Source organism: Coenobita brevimanus, chromosome 39 (genome assembly GCF_032717465.1).
Source record: "Coenobita brevimanus isolate Jiangsu-jjx chromosome 39, ASM3271746v2, whole genome shotgun sequence".
Lineage (NCBI taxonomy): Eukaryota > Metazoa > Arthropoda > Malacostraca > Decapoda > Coenobitidae > Coenobita > Coenobita brevimanus.
The window spans coordinates 13,675,857-13,686,276 of NC_136992.1; positions in this window are offsets into that span (position 1 = coordinate 13,675,857).

The following is a 10,420-nucleotide window of genomic DNA, read 5'->3' on the forward strand; positions in this document are numbered from 1 at the left end:
CTGCATGCCACTACTTAACCGATTGAGCCACCGCCTACCCCTAAATGTCAGTGTGGGGATGTCAGTGTGGGTTTTTGTGTTTAGGTAGTGAAGATATGAAGAGTTTGGATCAGTTTACTCGCCTGGTTGGACCACCAATCAAAAGCACATGATACGCTAGGGACCAAGCGGCCCATTTGGCTAAAATGACACGCCAGACAAGGTGGACTAATTGAATAACTACGTGAATGACTAGTTGAGGGTGTCAGGCATGATCATAAGGAGATATTATTGTACTAATCAATACACAACAGCTGTACAACGACTAAGATGGATGACTGGTTGAGGGAATCAGGCATAAAGTATGATAGGCAGATATTACTGCACTAATCAATACACAACAGCTGTACAATGACTAAGATGGATGACTAGTTGAGGGTGTCAGGCATGAAGTATGATAGGCGGATATTACTATAATCATTACACAGTAGCTCTACAATACAGTAACTAAGAATGAGTTGGGGAAGAACTCATTAAGGACTAAAAAGAATATTATGCTGGATCTGAGTAAGCATTAGTTTTAAAATGAATTAAGGATGCAGCGTTAACTACATCAGAAGGCGAAAGACACAAGAATCGTTTACCTGCCTCAGTTTCTGCAGTGCAGTCGGGACAAAGAACTTAAATCTGTGGCATTTTGTTTCTACAGGACCAGGCTGATTGTTAAAGCTGAAGGTTTGGTAAGTCATAAGTTATGGCAAATATTATAACTGAATTAATTCACTCCTCAAGTGTTTCCCTTTCAAAGACGAGGGATATTAATTGGATCGTCTTTCAGACTGGGATAGAAAAGGCCTGTTAACTTGCATAACACAGTCCAGCGGCGATGGCCTGATTCAGGTACCGTAAGTTAACATGCCCCAGGAAGCCAGTGTTACATTACTTAGTCCAGTGCAGCGGCGATGGCCTGATTCAGGTACCGTAAGTTAACATGGCCCAGGAAGCCAGTGTTACATTGCTTAGTCCAGTGCAGCGGCGATGGCCTGATTCAGGTACCGTAAGTTAACATGGCCAGGAAGCCAGTGTTACAATGCTTAGTCCAGTGCAGCGGCGATGGCCTCATTCAGGTACCGTAAATTAACATGGCCCAGGAAGCCAGTGGTCCAAACCCAAGAGGCATAAAGAACCGTCGGGTGGTGGTGGGTTTGGCCTGGGTGGCGTGGGATCTGTGGTGGCCATTGTGTGGTTTAGGCAAGTGCAGATATAACCGATGTGAGGTGGGGTCGTTTGGCTTATACTTCTTTAGGGGCATGTTTACCGCTGACAGCATCTTGTTTACTGTCCTAACAGCTTTCACGTCCCTGCATCCACCCATAACGTCCTTATACAGCGTCAGTAACAGCTTTGATGGGACTGCCAAGTGAGTGGATGCGTACTTTATAAATGCCATTGTGTGATAGGTGCAGGATCTTGTGCCATAACCTTGCCAACGTTCCTTCAACATAGTCATTCGTGGCCGCCCCATCCTTGCATACGCTAAACTCACTGCCTGTGGCGGGCCTCTGGAGGTAACTGCCGAGTTGAAGTATACCAAATCTCCATCTAGGCCTCGCCACAATGTGTATATGTGCAAACCTTCCTCTTTTAGCCGGCTCCCCACCATGCCAGGTGCCCAGTCCTGCTCTGTTTGGCCAGTACAAAACAGAATAGCTCCGCTCCCAGGCTCCAAAACGAAAGAATACAACTCATCGCATCTCACAATACGCCATCTCTTCCTGTACCCAGTCTTTTCCAACAGCAAAGTTATGTCCCCCATCAGCAGTGTGCTCACATTTTGCAATATAGGGTAGTATTCGAGCAAAATGTCAACCTCGGGAATCATTCTGACGAAATAATACTAAGTAAAACTAACCTAAGCAAAGACGACCCTAACCTACGTCCGATTTCCTCAGTGTCTCTGTGAGGAATGGCAACAATCCCCCCGCGACGGATATATGTAGTCATGCCGGACTGGTAACAAAAAATGTTTCACTCATTCATTTTATTTGAAAAATTATGCCTTTTTAATGTATTGTTGTGAAAAAAATGTTTAAGGATAAAGTATAAGCCATTAGGAAAACCGCAGACTAAGAAATATATGTAACGAGAAAACTGTCCCCAGAAGTATAATGCACTAAAGTACCAACGTCTTTTTTACTTTCATCCCAAGTCAAAAGCAATATTTCTGTGACACCAAACAGGTGGAAATATTGCTTAATGTTACAATTATTGGTATAGGTTAAAGGTCAAGTCCATGATCATTTTATGGAAATGAGATCATTTACATAAAAATTTATGTGGCTTCATCACTGCGGTGATGTTTTGCAGGGCGGTAAGTAGCAAAATGCTATCAATTTGCTACAACATGGTGCAGTTGAAGGGCGGTAATTAATTACTTGTTTATCCGTAAAACCATCCTAATAATCAATATCAGGTAATTTGTATGGCAATTCTCATAATACGTTAGGTTTCAAGGGTTATTGTTTTAAACCTGGACTTGTCAAAAATCAATGAAAACAACTGCTGAGGGGGGTGGGGGAAGGAAAGAGCAGCCCAAACCTACCTTAAGGAAACTAACCAAATTTAATATGAACTATAATAACTAATATAACAGGTCCAGACCCAAGCCCAGCCTAACCTACAGTAATATTATTTCATTTGGTCTAGCTGGTGAAGAAGTTCAATACAAAACCTTGAGGCAAGTGGTGCTGATGTATTCAGAAATGACCATTCTTCCATTAGCAGTGCACTGTTTTTTCTTAATTTGCTTCTTTACCAAGTAGACACGAGATACCAAATTCTATTCCTTGTTAGTTAGGCGAGGCTTGGGTCTCCTTTGAGTTACTGAGTTTGGTATTGGCAGTTTGTCTTCATTTGACGGAACTGGCCTACTCTCACAACTTGAACACTAAGTCGGGTTGTAGGAAATGTTTACATTGGCGTTAGGGTTGTGTTGTAGCGAGGATGATGACGTCAGTGTTGTAGTGTTGTAGCGAGGATGATGACGTCAGGGTTGTATTGTTGTAGCGAGAATGATGACGTCAGGGTTGTAGTGTTGTAGCGAGGATGATGACGTCAGGGTTGTAGTGTTGTAGCGAGGATGATGACGTCAGGGTTGTAGTGTTGTAGCGAGGATGATGACGTCAGGGGTGTAGTGTTGTAGCGAGAATGATGACGTCAGGGTTGTAGTGTTGTAGCGAGGATTATGACGTCAGCTTTGTAGTGTTGTAGCGAGGATGATGACGTCAGGGTTGTAGTGTTGTAGCGAGAATGATGACGCCAGGTTTGTAGTGTTGTAGCGAGGATGATGACGTCAGGGTTGTAGTGTTGTAGCGAGAATAATGACGTCAGGGTTGTAGTGTCGTAGCGAGGATGATGACGTCAGGGTTGTAGTGTTGTAGCGAGGATGATGACGTCAGGGTTGTAGTGTCGTAGCGAGGATGACGTCAGGGTTGTAGTGTTGTAGCGAGGATGATGACGTCAGGGTTGTAGTGTTGTAGCGAGGATGATAAAAAAAATGTCAGAGCATAGCATTCTCGTCCATAATGCCTGGAAATGACGTGGCATTGTGTACAAAAGTTAACTATATTCTTTGTATTCGTCATTGATCTAAAACTGCCATCCCTCCATCCTGAATGCAGAGTTGTAACAATGGATTAACACTAAACTATATTGCTAGTCATGAAGAAGTGCTATGGAAGGGATGTAGAGCCATATCACTTTTTCTGCCACTGAGCTATGTGAAATAAGCTGCTAGAGGACGATCATCTGGGCCAAAAAAACACGTATAGAGAAAATCCCGGCGTGTGAAAATAAAGCCAATAGACTTGTTTTTATTGCAGCAAAATACACCTCAGTTTGTACCCACCGTAGAGACAATTAATTAGGAGCTGTAGCACCAGTCGAGCAGGGCAGTACTCCCGAGGTGGATGGAAAGCTGATGACAGGGAGTGCTGGAGCTCCCGTTTCATCAGCCCTCAGGACTAGTTCCTGACCATCCCCCTTTGCTGAACTTTTTCAGTGTCTCAGTTACACAGAGAGTAGGCCAGCATGCTCTCCAGTACAAATTTCTCTAACTATCTTCACCAAACTACATGCACAGTACACACTACACTTCCTATTTAAAATTTACCAAAAATGGCGTCGTTTTATCAAGCCTCGGAGTCCCCAGGGGGGGGGACCATAAATGGCCCCACCATCTGCCCCTCTCCCGGTGACGACTCAAGGTGCCTAGAACCACTGTCTGACTCTCTTCTTCTTCATTTCTGCAACATTCGCGGCCTTTCCTCTAACTTTCGCTCTGTTGAGCACCACCTCTCCTCCTCTAAACCTCACCTTCTTTTTCTAACGGAGACTCAGCTGTCTGAGGCAACTGACAGCAAACCCTTTTCTTTATCCTCCTACTTTCTCTATACTCATTTCAAAGCCAAAGGTGGCTGTTGTGTATATATACGCAACGACTTATCTTGCTCTCGTGTTCCTGAACTTGATTCTTCTGAATTCTCCACACTCTGGCTTCGGCTTTCCTGTCATTCTCTGACTAAATATATCTGTGCTGTTTACTTATCCCCTAATTCTACTGACTATCAAAAATTCTTCGACTATCTTACTTCTACGATGGAACACATTCTATCCATTTCTCCTTTCTCTGAAATCTCCGTTCTTGGAGATTTCAATGTTCACCACCACCTTTGGCTCTCCTCTCCTTTCACGGATCCACCTGGTGAACAAGCCTACATCTTTTCTATCCTTAATGACCTAGAGCAGCTTTTACAGCACCCTACCCGTATCCCTGACCGCCTTGGAGAGAGCTCCAACATACTTGACCTCTTCCTCACAACTAATCCTTCTGCTTACTCTGTTAATCTTTTCTCTCCGTTGGGCTCCTTCGATCACAACCTTATTACCTTAACCTGTTCTATCACTCCGGTACGGCCTGTGGACCCTCCAGGGAAACGTCGTCTGTGGCATTTTGGAGCCGCAGACTGGGAGGCCCTCAGGCAGTACTTCTTTGATTTTTCCTGGAATGATTATTGCTTCCATGGCCGTGAGCCATCTGAGTGTGCCTTGCTCATTACTGAGGTTATTCTCTCGGGCATGGAAGCATACATTCCTTTCTCATATCCTTTGACTAACGCAAAAAAGCCTTGGTTTAATCACGCTTGTTCTAATGCTGTCCGCAACAAGGAGAGGGCCTACAAAAGGTACCGGAGCCAACCCACCCCTGAATCACATCATCTTTACGTTTCTGCCCGGAATCGTGCTAAGTCTGTTCTTCGCTCTACTAAAAATAATTTCATCCATACTAAATGCTCTCAACTCTCCAACTCGAATTCTTCCCGCTCCTTCTGGCATCTTGCCAAAAATCTTTCTAACAATTTTACCTCATCATCCTTCCCTCCTCTTTTCTAATCTGATGGTTCTGTAGCTATTTCTTCTACTGATAAAGCAGATCTCTTCGCACAGACTTTCTCCTCCAATTCTACCTTAGACGATTCCGGTGCTGTTCCTCTATCACTTCCCCCCTCTGACTTCCTCATGGCTGACATTAAAATTTCTTCAGTTGATGTATTTTCTGCCATCACTGGCCTCAGTACTAACAAGGCATATGGGCCTGATGGGGTCCCTCCTGTTGTTCTCAAGAACTGTGCTTCTGTGCTTACACCCTGCCTAGGCAAACTCTTTCGTCTTTGTCTGTCAACTTGTACCTTTCCTTCTTGCTGGAAGTTTGCTCTCATTCAGCCAGTCCCAAAGAAGGGTGACCACTCCCAACCCTCCAACTATCGTCCAATTGCTTTAACGTCCTGTATTTCAAAAGTTTTCGAGTCAATTCTTAATAGAAAAATTTTAAGGCATCTTTCCTATCACAACCTTCTTTCCGATCGTCAGTATGGGTTCCGTCAGGGACGCTCCACTGGCGATCTTCTCACCTACCTTTCAGACTCCTGGTCATCCTCCTTTCGGGACTTTGGCGAAAGCTTTGCCATTGCACTTGACATCTTAAAGGCTTTCGATCGAGTCTGGCATAAATCTTTAATTTCCAAACTGCCCTCCTACGGTTTCTATCCTTCTATCTGTGCCTTCATCGCTAGCTTCCTTTCTGGTCGTTCTATAGCCGCTGTTGTAGACGGCCATCGTTCTTCTCCTAGATCTATCAACAGTGGTGTTCCTCAGGGCTCTGTCCTATCACCAACTCTCTTCCTTCTATTCATCAATGATCTTCTAAGCTGTACATCTAACCCTATCCACTCATACGCTGATGACTCCACCCTTCACCTTTCCATTCGGTTCCCGCAACGCCCATCTCAACAGTTACTTCAACAAACAAGGGATGAGGCTATGGCACATCTAATGTCTGACTTGGCTCGTATCTCTGACTGGGGTAAAAATAATATGGTTGTCTTTAATGCATCTAAGACTCAGTTCTTACACCTATCAACCCGACAAAATCTTCCACAGGTATACCCACTAATGTTTAATAATATTCAGCTTAATCCTGCATCATCCTTGAACATGCTTGGGATTTCATTTACTCGGGACTTATCTTGGAAAGATCATATTACATCTCTTGTAAAATCTGCTTCCAAGAGATTGGGTGTGCTAAGCCGACTCCGCTCTTTCTTTGCCCCTGCGCAGTTGTTGACTCTATACAGGGGTTTTATCCGCCCCTGTGTGGAGTACAACTCTCATGTGTGGGGAGGCTCCCCACATACAGCTCTTCTCAATAGGGTGGAGTCAAAGGCTTTTCGTCTCATTAACTCTCCTTCTCTTACTGACTCCCTTCAACCTCTGTCTCTTCGCCGCACTGTTGCATCTTTATCTTTTCTATCGCTACTTTAATGGTCACTGCTCCTCTGAACTGTCTGCTTGCATTCCTCCACCTCTACGACGGGCGCGTAGCACCCGTCTGGCAGCAAACTCTCATCCTTTTTCTGTCCAACTCTCTAATGCAAGAGTTAACCGTTACTCCCAGTCTTTCATTTATGCAACAGGTCAGCTCTGGAACTGTCTCCCTCTGTCTGTATTTCCTGCTGCCTATGATCTCCAGTCTTTCAAACGCAGTGTGTCCAGGCATCTCAAAATGATCGGATCTTGAATTTGGCTTTATATTGTATTTTGTTTTTCTCTTGGAGGGAACTGTTACTGCCGGCTCGTGGCCTTTGGTTCCTTCTTCCTCGCATAAAAAAAAAAAAAAAACTGACAAGGGATATAACAATGAAGCACAAGGGATATAACAATGAAGCACAAGGGATATAACAATGAAGCACAAGGGATATAACAATGAAGGTGATGGTTGTATACATGCTCTGGACTTGTTGCAAAACCCAAAGGAAAACTTAACAAAAACTGTCAAAAAACACCTGACAGACTTGCAATTGAACACAGAAAAACTACATAGTTCAAGCAAAGCACAAAGTCACGACACAATCACTAAACTGTATAGGCTATAGATGTGTGGACACCAGAACTAAATAATAATATAACAATACAATTCTATAAAATAAATAAAACGAGTATAAAAGGAAAAGAAAAATTATATGACGATACATTTGTATCAGAACTTCTCTGAAATCAGGACAGATACCTTGTTATTAAACTGAAGAAATGTATACACAAATGAAGGCACCAAGTCCCCTTCATGTAAGCTACACTTCATTGTATACTAAGCACCAATTCAAGCAGCCACGGATTTGGGGAGGAGGGGGGGGGAGGCTGGGGGACGTACGCCCCTTATGTTATCAGACCCATTTTTACTTATAATAAAAAAAACAATGTTATTTACAGTAGTATATGCAGTAAATATCTTATTGCTCTTGCATTTCCCTGTATCACTGTATTCCCATGATTAAAGAGATAAAATAAAAGTGAATTTTGATATTCTGACTGTTATAATGACTGCAAGAAGCACGTTTCCCCTCCTTTTCCAAAGTGTTGGATCCGACCCTGACAAGAAATTAGACTGAATTACACTTTTTACCAAGTCATAAACAAAACATATACCAACAGACTTAGTCCTATCTCCAAACCTTAATCAGTCTTTTTTTGTTTTTAAGCTTATTACCCAAAGCCCGAATCCAGAAAAGGACAATGCCACGTCGGCTCTGCATCCCTTCCATAGCACTTCTTTGTGACTAGGGCTATGTTCTTCTGTTAATCTCTTGTTATATCTCAACATTCAAAATTTAGAGATGTCAGTTTTATGCCCTGTTAAAGTGATAACATTAGCCTATAGCACCTTGGTTGGCCTGCCAATACTAGGCTACATAATACCAAGCCTTCACGCGGTGACCTCATTTCATTACCTTCCTGTATTGTGTTCCTATATCATTCGTTTATTGCTGTATATTCTCTAAAGGACAGGTGTTAATAAATACTTTGTTTTTTTATCAAAATTTCCTTTTTAATATTTCAGTTTCTTTTTTAGTGTGTGGTGCTAGAGAGTGGCGCCTTCATGTGGTGGCACCGTTATAAACAGGCAGCTTCACTGTCGGTTTTATAAACGTCCCTTAACTCTATACCCCGACGAGGCTTCGTAGCACCTCTTTTGCGATATATTTGGTGTATTACACCTTAACCTTTTGTACGTTGTTTTTATATGATTTTTATATCGACATAGTTTCCATTAGTAACACACAAGAAAATACTGAAGTGTTATATGCAGACTAAGTCGATAAAAAAGAGGTGCTACAAAGCCCCTTAATTGTGACACCTAGAATACGAGTCAGCCTAGCACCGATCACACACACACACACACACACACAGCTGCTTTTGTCGTACAGATGTGCAGGATAAATCACTAAGGGAGGGGCGTTATGAAGCCTTCTGAAGCCACATAGAATACCACAGTAAGTCTGGCCGGAACAGTGGCATCTTCAAAGCAGTTCCAAGTGTGGAGTGAGGAAGGAAGACAGAAAGGAAGAAGTACGGAAGGAAGAAAAGAAGAAGGACGGATGAAAGAAAGAAGGATGGAAGGAGGGAAGGAAGAAGGAAGATGACAGGTAAGAAATGAGGACTATAGATCTGGTTATAAAAAAAATAAAAAATAGGTGAGGAATAAGGTAAGAAAAAAAGAATGAAAAGAAAGGATAGTATTTTTCATCTGTCTGAACAATTCACTGCTCTATGGACTCTATCTATATTCAGACGCCTTAGTCCACTAAGAGATGGCCACGAATAAAATGCAGTTTTCAAACCCTTCCCTCTTTCACTAAGGACACTCCATCGTCCATTACCCTACCCTTGTACCTCTCTTATGATTCCATCCATATATATAGAGCAACCATGGAGGCATCACACATCCCTGTTTCAATCCAACATTCAGATCAAGGAATTCGCATATTTAACTCTCCGCACGCATATGCAGCCCTAGCTCCCTCACATGAAGTCTCATCTGTTCCATTATATTTTCAGTACCTTCCACATTCCTTGTCTATCTACTCTGGCATATGCTTTCTCCAGATCCATGAAGGCAGCATACAGCTTCAGTTCCATCTCTAGATACTTTCCACTTAACATCAGAGAATAAATATACGACAAAAGGTGGTGGGTCTTGCCAGGCATCTCCTTCAGCAAGTATAATTACATACAGTTAGTGTTTACAAAGTGCACCCAGCATACAACAAAAGGAGGTGGTCACCCTTGCCTCACACATCCTTCAGCAAATCGAGCTGTGCTGAGAAACGCTGTTATCATTAACTGAGAAGTATAATACAAAATTAATTGTAATCACTTCCTGCGTATATTTTTGAAAACACAGTTCAACATGGTGGCCTTGGTGCCAGGCATACAGACCCTTGGCAGTGTTAACCCCTTAAAACCTTAAATGTTTATGGCGTACGTTGGAGGAATTTTCTTGCTGCTGTTGATACCGCTATACAGCACTTCCAGTGATAATGCTCCTGCTCCTGTGTAGGGAGGTAGACTTGACAATGTTGTTTTGTTTAGCTTCGACACAAGTCCTGCTGAAACTCATATACTCTGGTACTTACTCAGTGATCATTTTGCTCCTGACACTACTATACCTTCATGGGCTAATTTTTACAACCCAGAAAAAATGGTTAGTAATTAATTCCAAAAGTACAATAGCCTATGCTTTGCTGTACCTCCAAGACTGGAATAGTAACACCGGGGGTTGGGGTGAATTTTAGAACACATCCTATGAAGGTCTTGTTGCAGCTATTGCAAGCTTCTGCCTCTGACATTACTGTCGAGGTGGTCATTGGTGGCGTGTGGTGGAAAGGTAAGGAAATACATCATAAAGCTAATGATTAACCACTAACTATATATAACTATCCTGGTGGAAGAAGGTATGTGGCCCGACCCACCATCTTCTTTTGCTGTATAAGTACTCTGTATAACTTTTACAATAATAAATATTTTAAATCAAATCATAATCACTGTG